At 36.6% G+C, this 13,178-nt stretch overlaps 1 protein-coding gene and 1 non-coding gene across 2 annotated transcripts in view; one reads left to right on the forward strand and one right to left on the reverse strand.

Annotated features, from left to right (window-relative positions):
- Nup62cl (nucleoporin 62 C-terminal like) overlaps nt 1-13,178 on the reverse strand; it is a 64,941-nt gene that overhangs the window by 3,061 nt on the left and 48,702 nt on the right. The gene's annotated exons all lie outside the window — the stretch shown is intronic.
- On the forward strand, nt 7,889-8,012 carry LOC129685049 (small nucleolar RNA SNORA32). The gene has a single exon (XR_008721433.1). It is a non-coding gene; the product is annotated as a small nucleolar RNA SNORA32 (small nucleolar RNA).

Below are 13,178 nucleotides of genomic sequence, written 5' to 3' on the forward strand. Positions count from 1 at the left end.
ACACACACACACACACACACACACACACACACACACACACACACACACGACTGTCACATGACAGCATGCTCTTGCAGTATAAAAGTTATGGGGAAAAGTTTCCTGTTCAACAGAACATTTGGAATAAGAAGTAGAGTGCAGATCCAGAAAAGTTAACAAAAATATAGAGACACTTGGAAAGAATAAAAATGTAGATCAGTTCAGGGAACCAAACATTCAATTAAGCATGTTTCCGGAAAGTGGAACAGAGATAACATAAGCAAAGAAATGAGCAGAAAGCTCATTTAAGAACATAGTCTCAGAACGAAATGAACTTCTTGACTCATTAATATTAGGTTCAGTAGATAAAACAGATTCACATCAAAGCATATCATCTGAAATGTAAGTATTCTCCCAAAGAACTTAAAATTTTCAATAGAGAGAAAAAAAAATGAAGGACTTAAAAAAAATAAAGCTTCAGAATCAGACTAGCTCTCAGAGTTAGAAGACAACAGAACTGCTTCTTCAGAAGTCCTAGGAAATTTTAATTCCAAGCTATAACTCAATACTTAATATTATCAGGCAAGTTAGATGGTGGAATACATATCTTTTCAGAGATTCACAATATTAAAATATTTAAAAGACAAACAAACTTTCTGGAAGTTGCTGGAATATGTGCTATATTGGAAATAAGGAGATAAATCAAGGGACTGGAAATAAGAGCCATGAAAGAAATTTGTCAATATGATAACAGTGCAGAAAGGAAGAACTTACCTGAAGAAGACACCAAAACAGCAACAATTTCAGAAGGTAAAATAAAGAGGAACTGAAGGGATGATAGCTCAGGGGTAGAGAATTTGCTTAGCATACATAGGCTCTAGGCTCAATCCCAGGTACTACCACCACCACCACAAACCAAATAAACAGCCCAGAGAAACAACAGTACAATAGCAATTACATGACTATGCAAGAGAGCAGTCATGTAAGTTGAACTAGATAATTTAAATTAAAGCACGGATTTAGGTAATGACATCCTGATAAATATACAGAAAACTACACAAAAACATAAATAACATTCAAAAGTAAGCAAAAAATTGTAAAAAGAAAGAAAATATAGTGTATTAGGCTGTGAACAATACCTGAATGATTGCAATTAAAGTAATAATGATCAAAGTAAAATTTATGATATATGTATATGGCAAGTTAGTAGAAAGACATAATATAGAAAGACGAAGAACTAAATAGTTTTCAACAAATTTATTTTAATTTTGGGTGCGTTTGGCATAACTATGTTCAAATGTTTGCTAATGCAGAGTTTCGACAGTGAAAATAAAAATAATCATATGTGAAAGTTATGGCTGGAGATGACAACTGAGGTCAAACATACTACTGGTTAAAACAGGAAAAAGGACAGGAGCCTACCACAGAGGGCCTCTGAAAGACTCTACCCAGCAGGGCATCAAAGCAGATGATGAGACTCATAGCCAAACTTTGGCCAGAGTGCAGGGAATCTTACGAAAGAAAGGAGAGATAGTAAGACCTGGAGGGGACAGGAGCTCCACAAAGAGAGCAACAGAACCAAAAAAATTGTGCACAGGGGTCTTTTCTGAGACTGATACTCCAACCAAGGACCATGCATGGAGATAATCTAGAATCCCTGCTCAGATGTAGCCCATGGCAGCTCAGTATTCAAGTGGGTATCTTAGTAAGGGGAAGAGGGACTGTCTCTGAAATGAACTCAGTGGCTGGATCTTTGATCACCTCCCCCCTGAGGGGCAAGCAACCTTGTCAGGCCACAGAGGAGGACAATGCAGCCAGCCTTGATGAGACCTGATAAGCTAGGGTCAGATGGAAAGGGAGGCGGACTTCCCATATCAGTGGATTTGGCGAGGGGCATAGGAGGAGATGAGGAAGGGAAGATGAGATTGAAAGGGAATGAGGGAGGGGGTTACAGTTGGGATACAAAGTTAATAAACAGTAATATAAAAAATAAAAATTTAATAAAAAAACAAAATATAAAATACACATGTAAAAAGAGAGAGAGAGAGAAGCCTTTTTAAAAGAATACTATTAGAAGAAAAAGTAGGGAAGATCCTTGAACTCATTGGCACAGGAGACAACTTCTTGAACAAAACACCAACAGTACAGGTTCTAAGATCAACAATCAATAAATGGGACCTCATGAAACTGAAAAGCTTCTGTAAAGCAAAAGACACTAAACAAAATGACAGCCTACAGACTGGGAAAGGAGCTTTCCTTATCAGACAGAGGGCTGATATCCAGCATATATAAGGAACTAAAGAAGTTAAACAGGTACACATCAAGTAACCCATTAAAAAATGTGGTACAGAGCTAAACAGAGGATTCTCAATAGCAGAATATCAAATGGCAGAGAAACACTTAAAGAAATGTTCAACATCCTTAGTTATCAGGGAGTTGTAAATCAAAACGACCCCGAGATTTCATCTTACACACATCAGAATGGCTAAGATGAAAAACTCAAGTGACAACACATGCTGGAGAGGTTGTGGAGAAAGGGGAACCCTCCTCCATTGCTGGTGGGAATGTAAACTGTACAACCACTTTGGAAATCAATCTAGCACTTTCTCAAATAATTAGGAACAGTGGTTCCTCAAGATGCAGTTATATCACTCCTAGGAATATACCCAAAATATGCACAAGTACACAACAAGGACATCTGCTCAACCAGTTTTGTAGGAGCTTTATTTATAGTTGCCAGAACCTGGAAACAACCCAAATGCCCCTCAACAAAGGAATGGATACAGAAATTGTGGTACCTTTACACAGTGGAATACTACTTAGCAATTACAAAAAGGAAATCATGAAATTTGCAGGCAAATGGTGAGATCTGGAAAAGATCATCCTGAGTGAGATATCCCAGAAGCAGAAAGACACATGTGGTATATACTCACTTATAAGTGGATATTAGACCTATGAAAAAGGATAAACATAGTAAAATCTATACACCTAATGAAGCTAAGCAAGAAGGAGGATCCTGGGCAAGATGATCAACCATCATTCAGAAAGTCAAATGGGACGGACATCAGAAGAGGGAGAAAACAGGGAACAGGACAGGAGCCTACCACAAAGGGCCTTGAAAGACCAGCAAGTTATCAAAGCAGATGCTGAGACTCAGCCAAAATTGTCAGAATGCAGGGAATCTTATGAAAGAAGGGGGAGATAGAAAGACCTGGAGGGGACAGGAGCTCCACAAGGAGAGCAACAGAACCAAAAAATCTGGACACAGAGGTCTTTTCTGAGATGGATAGTCCAAGCAAGGACCATGCATGGAGATAACTTAGAACTCCTGCACAGATGTTGCCCATGGCAGCTCAGTGTCCAAATGGGTTCCCCAGTAAGTGGAACAGGGACCATCTCTGACAAGAACTCAGTGGCTTGCTCTTTGATCACCTCCCCCTGAGGGGGGAGCAGACTTACCAGTCCACAGAGAAGGACAATGCACCCAGTCCTGATGAGACCTGATAGGCTAGGGTCAGATGGAAAGGGAAGGGGAACCTCCTCATCAGTGAACTTGGGGAGAGGCATGGGAGGAGATGAATGAGGAAGGGTTAGTTTGGGAGGGGGTGAGGGAGGGGGCTATAGCTGGGACACAAAGTGAATAAACTGTAATTAATAAAAAATAAAATAAATTTAAAAAGAATACCATTATAAGCCCAGTGTGGTGGAACACATCTGTAATCCCAGCACTCAGGGAGAGAGTGGTAAGTGCGTCTCTGAATTGAAGGCCAGCCTGGTCTACAAATATAACCTAGGATAGCCAAGAAAAACAGAAACTCTGTCTAGAAAAAAAAATACCATTAGAAGCAAAGAGAGATCTCAAAGTAATATTCTAAGTGCCTACCTTAGAAAATAGAAAAAGGATAAAATCAACACAACTCAAGCAAAGGGAGAAAATGATCAAGACAAGAGCTGAGAGCAACAGAAATGCAAAGAATCACCATAGAAGAAAATCAATGAGCTAAAAAGCTAAGTCTTTGAGAAAAAAGTCAATAAAATTAATAAACTTCAGACAAGAGAGAGAAATTTAAGCACAGAAAATATAAATCACCAATAGCACAAAAGAAACAGGATATCACACTATAAAACTACAAAACTATATTTATAACTTAATAGCTTAAAAGAAATGTACCCATTCTATGAAAACCACAAGCGTTTAAAATTTAACCAAGGTTAAAATACACAATCAGAATAGTTTTACAAACAAATGAAAATTTCTCCCTATAAAAATACCCAGGTCCAGATTGTTTCCCCGACAATCTATCAAACATTCAAAGAATTAATACAATTTCCTCACATATCCTAAGAAATAGAAGATAGTGTTAATACCAAAACCAGGCAAAGATAGTACAAAATCAAAAGGGAAAACTACATCCCAATACATCTGCAGAAACTCAAAATATCTCATATATTTAAAAGCTTCTAGCAGAGCATTAGCAAAGTAGATAGAAATAAAAGTAGATTTCTATTCTATATATGTATGGCTGACTCTATTAGAAAAGTATCAATGAGTCTATTAGTAAAGAAATTAAAGTTAAAAAAGTAACAAGTGATACAGAAAAAGCATTTGATAAAATCAAATATGTACTTATGATTTAAAAATATCAGCCCAGCACTCAGGAGACAGAGGCAGGTGCATTTCTGGCCAGCCTGGTCTACAAAGAGAGTCCAAGACAGCCAAGTCTACACAGAGAAATCATATCTTGAGAAAACCAAACCAAACCAAACCAAACCAAAACAAAACAAAACAAAAATCAGCTAGTTAAGAATAAATAAGAATTGTATAAGCTTAATGAAGAGAATCCACCAAAACCCAAAATTTAGCTAATATTACTAAATTAAGATAAAAGACTGAAGACTTTGCATATATGATCAGAAATGTATAAAACATAAAAGCAACAGATATATAATCTTAGGGCTGTGTGATACTTAAGAGGAAAGACACAAATATCTACAAAATAAAGACTTCAGGAAAAAAATTCAAGCATACAACAAACTGATTTTTGATAAGGCATGAAAATAAATTCAAGGGCCAAATATGGTGGTTTATGTCTGGAATCCCAGGTTTAAGGAGGCTGAGGCAGGATTGCTGTGAGTTGGAGATCAACTTGGTCTATGGTGTCAGAGACTTTCTTTTAAAAGGAATGAAACTTAGACTACAAGATACCTCAGCAGATAAGAGTGCTTGTCACCAAACCTGAGGACCCATGTTCAATTCCTGGAACCCACATGGTAGAAAGAACAGACTCCTGCAAGTTATTTTCTTTGACATGTGTGTTGTGGCATGTGTGCACATGTGAAAACACACACACACACACACACACACACACACACACACACAGAATATAAACAAAAAGCCATAATAAGAAAAGAAAAGAAACTCATATGTCAATGGATAGCGGTTCCCATAGTGTTGGATCAACTGAATAAATGCAGTTAAAATCAACACACAAAAAGCCCTTGATCTAAACCGCAATAGATCACAACCTTAAAACATAAAATGTAATAAGATGAAACTTACAGAAAAAAAATGGGTGAAAATCTTTGGGATACAGATAATAAAAGCAAAAACAAACACTGACAAATTTCCTATCATCAAAATCATACTTTTGTCCTGTGAATTAACTCCCATGAAGAAGATAAACAGATAAGTTATAGATTGGAAAAATCATCTTCTAGCTACATACCTGGTAAGGAACTTGTATCTAGAATACATGAAAAATTCTTAAAACTCCAGAGCAAAAATCAATTAGATAAAAAGAAAGACTCATGGAAGAAATTTCACTATAATAAAGCAGGCAAAAAAAAGTTCAATATCATTAGACATGAGGGAGATGAAAACTGAAAACAATTATATCACTACACAACCATTACAGGGTTAAAATGAAAAGATACATATAATACCATACAGTGGTAAGGACACAGAAACATCATATCACTCATACATTGCTGGTGCTGATGTAAAATGGGACAACACCTCTATAGAAAACTGCAGCCTTTTCTGAATCGGTGGTTGGGCATGGCAGGGTCCATCTGTAATCCCAGTACTTGGGAGAAGGAAGCAAGAGGATCAGAAATTCACAGCAGTCTCAGCTCAAGGCCAGCCTGTCTCAAAACATGTAAACACGCAACTACCATGGGGACCAACAATTATAGTCTAAGACATTTATCCTAAAGGAATGAAAATTTATATCCACTTAAGTGTTCACAGCAGCTTTCCTCATTTTATTTCCAAATGTCCTAGACAGATTAATAACCAGTTAAATAAACTGCGGTACACCTATACTGGAAAATTACCTACCAATATGAGAGTCAAATTATTGACATATTCAGCAAGTCAACTGAGTCTTTATGGAATTTTGATGAAAGGGGAAAAAGTATTCTTCAAGATCACATGCTGTACAATTCTATTTATATAATAAATCACAATAAATTTCTGCAACACAGACTAGATTAGTAGTTCCCAGGAGTTTAGAACTCAGTGGTAAGGCAGGGGAGCAGATGGAAGGAAAATGGGCATCTGATAAAGCTGCATATAATTAACATGTATCCAATTAAAACTGAACAAATCTGTGACAAGATGGGTCAGTGTCAGTATCCTGATTGTGGTGTTATACTAATTTGTGTGTATGTGTTTGCTTCTTTTATTAAAAAAATAAATTTTTTTTTATTTTACTTTGATTAATTACAGTTTATTCACTTTGTATCCCAGCTGTAGCCCCTCCCAATCTCATCCTCCTTCTTCTTCTCCTATGCCCCTCCTGAGTCCAATGATAAGGGAGGTCCTCCTCCCCTTCCATCTGACCCTAGCCTATCAGGTCTCATCAGGACTGGGTGCACTGTCCTCCTCTGTGGACTGGTAAGGCTGCTCCCCCTCAGGGGGAGGTGATCAAAGAGCAAGCCACTGAGCTCATGTCAGAGATGGTCCCTGTTCCTCTTACTGGGGAACCCTCTTGGACACTGAGCTACCATGGGCTACACCTGTGCAGGAGTTCTAAGTTATCTCCATACATGGTCCTTGTTTAGAGTATCAGTCTCAGAAAAGAGCCCTGCGCCCAGATATTTTGGTTCTGCTGTTCTCCTTGGGGAGCTCCTGTCTCCTCCAGGTCTTTCTATCTCCCCCTTCTTTCATAAGATTCCCTGCACTCTGCCCAAAGTTTGGCTATGAGTCTCAACATACGTTTTGATACCTGCTAGGTAGAGTCTTTCAGAGGCCCTCTGTAATAGGCTCCTGTCCTGTTCCCTGTTTTCTCCCTCTTGCTATGTCCATCCCGTTTGCCTTTCTGAATGAAGATTGAGCATCTTACTCAGGGTCCTCTTTCTTGATTAGCTTCCTTAGGTGTACAGGTTTATATTACATTTTTGTAAGAAGTCATAACTGAGAAAATAAGGTAATAATAAGAAGGGTTTCTGTATTATTTCTTACAACTGTGTGTGAATCTTAATTGACCTCAGAAACAATTTTGATAACAAAAAGACCAACACATTTAAATAAGCTATTTTGTTTTTGCTGTTTAAACAGTTTTTTTCCTCTCTCTCTCTCTCTCTCTCTCTCTCTCTGAAGTTGAAGCTGGCCTGGGGAACTTGCTATAAAGTTCAAGCTGGACTAAACTTGTGGCCCTCCTACTTTAGGCTCCGTAGGTACACCACATGTTCAGGTTTTAGCTATTACATAATATATCCTATATATTAGGTTAGGTTACTTTTGACTAAAATTTGATTTTTTTTGGAATTTAATATAATTAATATTTCCTTGTAATTTAGAAAATGAGAATGAAGAGAAAAAGAGGAGGGGTAAAGGTGGGGGAGGGGAGAGAGAGAGATGACATTTTCTGACTAGTCATAGCTACTCTTAAGATATTCAGTTTAATGGTCATTACCAAGGCTTTTAGAATGCAGTTTCTCATTTGCTGTGGACATGACCTTAAAAAAAATCCCATTAGGTTTTTTTTCTGTGTGCTACTTGGCTAGCAGTTAACCTGTTGGGGACACTTTAAATCTTTTCCAAATTAATGGTAAGTAGTTAGTTGCTCAGCTGATTATGCCCATGTTCTTCTCATGCAGGGCACACTGGACCATCTTTGTATAGGTATATATGGACCATCTTTGAGGGCTGTATTCAGAAATCTAGAACATAATGACCTGGATGGACAGCAGAAGAATCATCTATAAACAAAAATTTATTGGTTTTACATATAAATATATCTAGCTTTATGTACATTAAATAAACTAAAAGAAAACCCTTTAAAAAAAGATATTCAGTTTATTAAAATTCAAGTAACAGATGAATATACTTAAGTTTTTGGTGATATATACCTTTTGATAGAAAAGATATTTATAGAAGTACAAAGCTCTCACCTCCACCACGAGAATTTAATCTGGTCTCTTTGTTGATATATTAAAGTGACACTATGCTTGTTATAGCACTGCTCTTTACACACAATTGATTAAAAAAAATACGTCTCAACGACGAATTAAAAAATAAAAAAGATGACCAAATGGCAAGGTGTCCTGAATTATTGCAGTCAAGTTAGGTAATCCAGGTAGAATTATTTTTACATTTGTATGTGGTCTTTGCTTGGTTATTTATCAAAATTATCAAAATATTACTCATTATAGAAGTCTCACTAAAAACCTCAGAAAACTAAATCAACAACAAAAGCCTTGTGAGCCATTTTACCCACTCGGTTTTTATTTCTTTACCACCTCTTACCTCCCCCTTTGTACTTGTTGAAGGCAGGTATAACATGGACATAGGTGTTTTGTTTGACATCTAAATAATATCTAAAACAACAATACTTAATCACATAGTACTTTAATTTTCTGCATGCACATGGTGTATGTATACACAACAGAGTGCATGGCATATGCCTGTGTGCTGTATGTGGGTGAGTGTGTGCATGTGTGCGTGCAGAAGACATCAGGTGTCCACTTTTAACTCTTTACCTTATTCTGTTGAGACAGGATCTTTTAATCAGGAGCCAGGCTAGCAGCCAGCAAGCCCCAACAATCTTCTTTCTCTGTCCCTTCCCTCTCCAGCTCTGTGTTTATATGGAGAACCAAGCTTTTTGAACTTGGGGCCCTATGACAGCACAGCAAGCACTCTTACTCACTGAGTCATCTTCCAGCCCCCACACTTGCATTTTCAATGCCTGTGGATGCTACTTTGGTTCTTACAATGTATGTAAGGAAGTTTACATAGGAAGTTTTAAGCAACTTATCAGAGGCCAAAGCTAATGAGGATTTAGTTGGGCCTATATGGTAGACTCCTATCTAATAGTGTTTTTTCTATTAATGTACATCCTTGTCAAATGCTATGAATTTTTAAAATAAACCGTTATATAATGCATGCATATATTGAAATATCACACTCAACTTCATTGACACTTAATAATGGATAATGTTAATTAAAATAAATTAAATGCTGGGCCAGCAAGATGGCTTGGCAGATAAAGCAACTTGCCACCAAGGCTGATGTCATAATTTAGATCCCGAGAGCCCATGTGGTGGAAAGAAAAGAGTTGACTTCCTCCTACAAGTTGTCCTTTGTATTTGACAGATTCACATTGGAATATGCAGAACCCCTCCAAATAAATAAAGGCAATAAAAATTTAAAAATAAACTAAGCACTGACCTATGTGTGGTGGCACACACTTGTAGTCCCAGCACGTATGAAGCTGAGACAGGAGAAGCACCATGATTTCGAAGGCAGCTTAAGTTACATAGTAAGACCCTGTCTCAAAAGTAAAATAAAATAAGCACTATGCTGGCTCCATAATGGCATTTGTTGTTCTTTAAACACTGATGTACACAAAATAAGGATTGCCTATGTGAATACTTCATGGGATGCTTAACTGAAAAAAAGACATCAAGATAGCTCCTGTTTGAAGTAGCTATTGATCATGGCACCCAAAACAGCATTATCATGAAGTTCCAGCATACTTATTTATTTATTTAGTCACTAGCAAGAGGAAAACTGCTTTGGAGGAAAAAAATACCTTTCTCACAAACAATATAAATTCTGCTATTTGGGAGTGATTTAAATTATATTACATATAATTCATGTGGGGAAGCTCACCAGCTTGAGGAAATTCACTTGGGCACAAAATGTACATAAGTAGGATTAGTGAGAAATCTAATTTTGCAGATGTATTGAGGGTATGTCAAATCTGGATTTACATATAGAAAAAGAAGTTTGGGAAGTCAGCTCTGAGAATGTTAACCATCGTACACTATTTCTTAACAGGAACTGAAGATTTGCTTAACTCTAATGTTAGTCCTCTAATCTAAAGTACAAGACGTTCTTTGGAATTAAGGGACAACATCTGTTTTGTTTTTAAAGAATAGCAGAGATGATCAAGTGGATCATTGCAATTGTTGGAAGATACAATTGCAGGAGTTAGTTAAATACAGTTGGTGACTAAGAATATTTAGCACAGAACGTAAAGTAGTCACAGACACGGGAATATATTTTGGAAATATTATAGCAACCCCTAAGACCATTTTAGTTATGCTAAGGAGTAACTCTTTCTGCCCTAAATAAAAGTATAAATGTGAGAATCTACAGAATAATTATGCAGTTCTACTCTTTAGGAGTGTGAGATGATTATAGATAAAATATCTTTGGTCTTAGAGCCCTGGGACCCTTCATGAAAGAAGTAAAATGCCATGATAATACTGAAGTTTCAAATGATGGCTAGCACATGTTCTTCCCAGAGTCTGCTCCCTTCTTATTGTGCTTTTTGGTCATTATCCATATACACAAGCAATGATTTGGTGGCATATGAAGCAACAGGAAATATGGATCCCTTATCTCACCTTCCTCCTCTGCCAGAATGAACTCCACATACTTAAAACAAATAATAATTTGCCAATTGTGTTACAAGAGTTACTGTAACTTCAGGGACTGCCAACTCAGAAGACAGATGTGTGACTGCAACACAATCCTCAAGCCAACCTTGAAATAATGCTGTAGTGTTTTACAAAAAGGAAGACAAAAGAGTGGACACTTATTTGGATCTGTGGCTACTATCCACTCTCAATTATTTACTTGAGAGGAAAAAAAAAAAAAAACAATGTCGAACAGTGACTAGGCATCATATTTGAAATCCTTCATGTTCATGTTCCCCTTAATTTGAGGGCTTCTAACCCCCTTTATTTCTGCCCTATCCCTATGTACTATGTAGAAGTTAGTGGCAAACCAGGCCACGTTTGTAGATGCTGAAAACTTGATTGGACAATGAATGTAATGTGTCAACATACTTAAAGTGTATGTGATGTTTGTCTTCCAATTTATTTGTACTTGTTCATTTCATTTATTTTTCTTTTGAAATACAATTGATTCTTTGGAGTAACTTTAAGTCCATGGAAAGGGATTTCTCATACACTCAGTGCTCGACCCTCACAAGCACACCCACCCCAGCTACCAACATCCCATACCAGAACAATGCATTCATTGCCACTGATAAACTACCATTACTACCCAAAGTCCTTCCTTTACACTGAGGTTCAGTTGCAGCATTGCTCATCCTATGGGTTTTAGAAAAGGTAGTAATGATAAGATCCATCATTACAGGACCACAGAAAATATTTTTACCGCTCTGTGTTTACTACTACTTTTTTTCTTTTACTATCTCCACTCTTTTTGCCTTTTACAGAATGTCATATATTTGGAATCACACAATATATAGTCTTTTCATTTCAGCTTTTCTCAGTTAATATTTATCAAAATCACTTTTAAAGAAATGATTTTCAGCTAAATATGTGATCTTTTTCATGTAACAGCTGCCATGTTTTATGTTGGAAAATTTTTGTGCCAATATTACAGATATTAAGTCACAAAAACATTTCCCGGAAACCTTTTAAAATAAAGATTTGATTTTATATGAGTTAATGATTTCTCTTTAGTAAAATATAATATTTGTATTACTAGAATAACACACTCATTCATTTTTCTATCACTGCTGTTTCAATGTGAACAAATGGACTCATTTAATCTTAAAACTTGCAGTCCATAGATCATTTCAGCAGACATGTTCCTCCAATTAACTATTAAAAAGCAACCTAAAACAAAAAGAAAAAAAAAAAAAAAAAAAAAAAAAAAACCTCTTCTCCTGGACAGCATAATTAAGCCCTGCCATGCTCCACTTCTTTATCACCCCATTTCCTGATATGAATATGAAAGGTAAGGCTTGTTGGGTGGGAATGGCAACAATAATCTTTCACTCTCAGGAATTAACAGGCTTCTCCCATTCTGCAGCAGAGCCCCTATCTCAAATGCAAGCTTCTACAACAGTGGTTCTCAACCTTCCTAATGCTGTGACCATTTAATATACTTTGTCATGTTGTGGTGACTCCCAACCATAAATTATTTTCATTGCTACTTCATAACTGTAATTTTGCTATGTTATAAATAGGAATGCAAATATTTTTGGAGATATACTTCTGCCAAAGGGACTGTGACCCACTTGTTGAGAACTACTGCTCCACAACATTCTGCTGCTTCTCTAAGCTCAAGTGACTCTTTAGTGAAAAAGAAATTCTCATTAATCATCACTCTCTACTGTCATATTCTTGCTACCAATTTTGACTGAGAGCTTTACTAAGACACCTAAAATTTACATTCCATTAAAATATTTTCATATTTTGACAACCCTGTCCTCTACTGTTTTGTACATGATCAAATTTTGTTTTTATAGCCAAGTGTGGTGGTGCATGTCTGTAATTCCAGCACTAAGGGGGGCAGAGGCAGGCAGATTTCTGTGAGTTCGAAGCCAGGCTAGTCTACAAAGCAAGTCCAGGACAGCCAGGGCTACACAGAGAAACCATCTCAAAAACAAAAACAAAAAAACAAAAAAAAATGTTTATATATCTAATAATACCTACACTGTTCAAAAAGCATACTAGAATTAAAAATACTGCTTTGCACATAAGGTAATCTGGATCCTGATCCCAGTTATTCTATAATTAGTTTTAGCTGTGTGTTCTAAAGGCCCCGAGAGACTTAGGTACATGCTAAAAAAAGGTAGTAAGTTGACCTTACTGTGTGTCTTACTTTTCTATTGCCATGACAAAACACTATGACCAAGACAATGTGTATATATATATATATATATATATATATATATATATATATATATATATATATATATATATATATA

The sequence above is a fragment of the Psammomys obesus genome, unplaced genomic scaffold (genome assembly GCF_907164565.1).
Source record: "Psammomys obesus unplaced genomic scaffold, mPsaObe1.curated_primary_1811, whole genome shotgun sequence".
Classification (NCBI taxonomy): domain Eukaryota; kingdom Metazoa; phylum Chordata; class Mammalia; order Rodentia; family Muridae; genus Psammomys; species Psammomys obesus.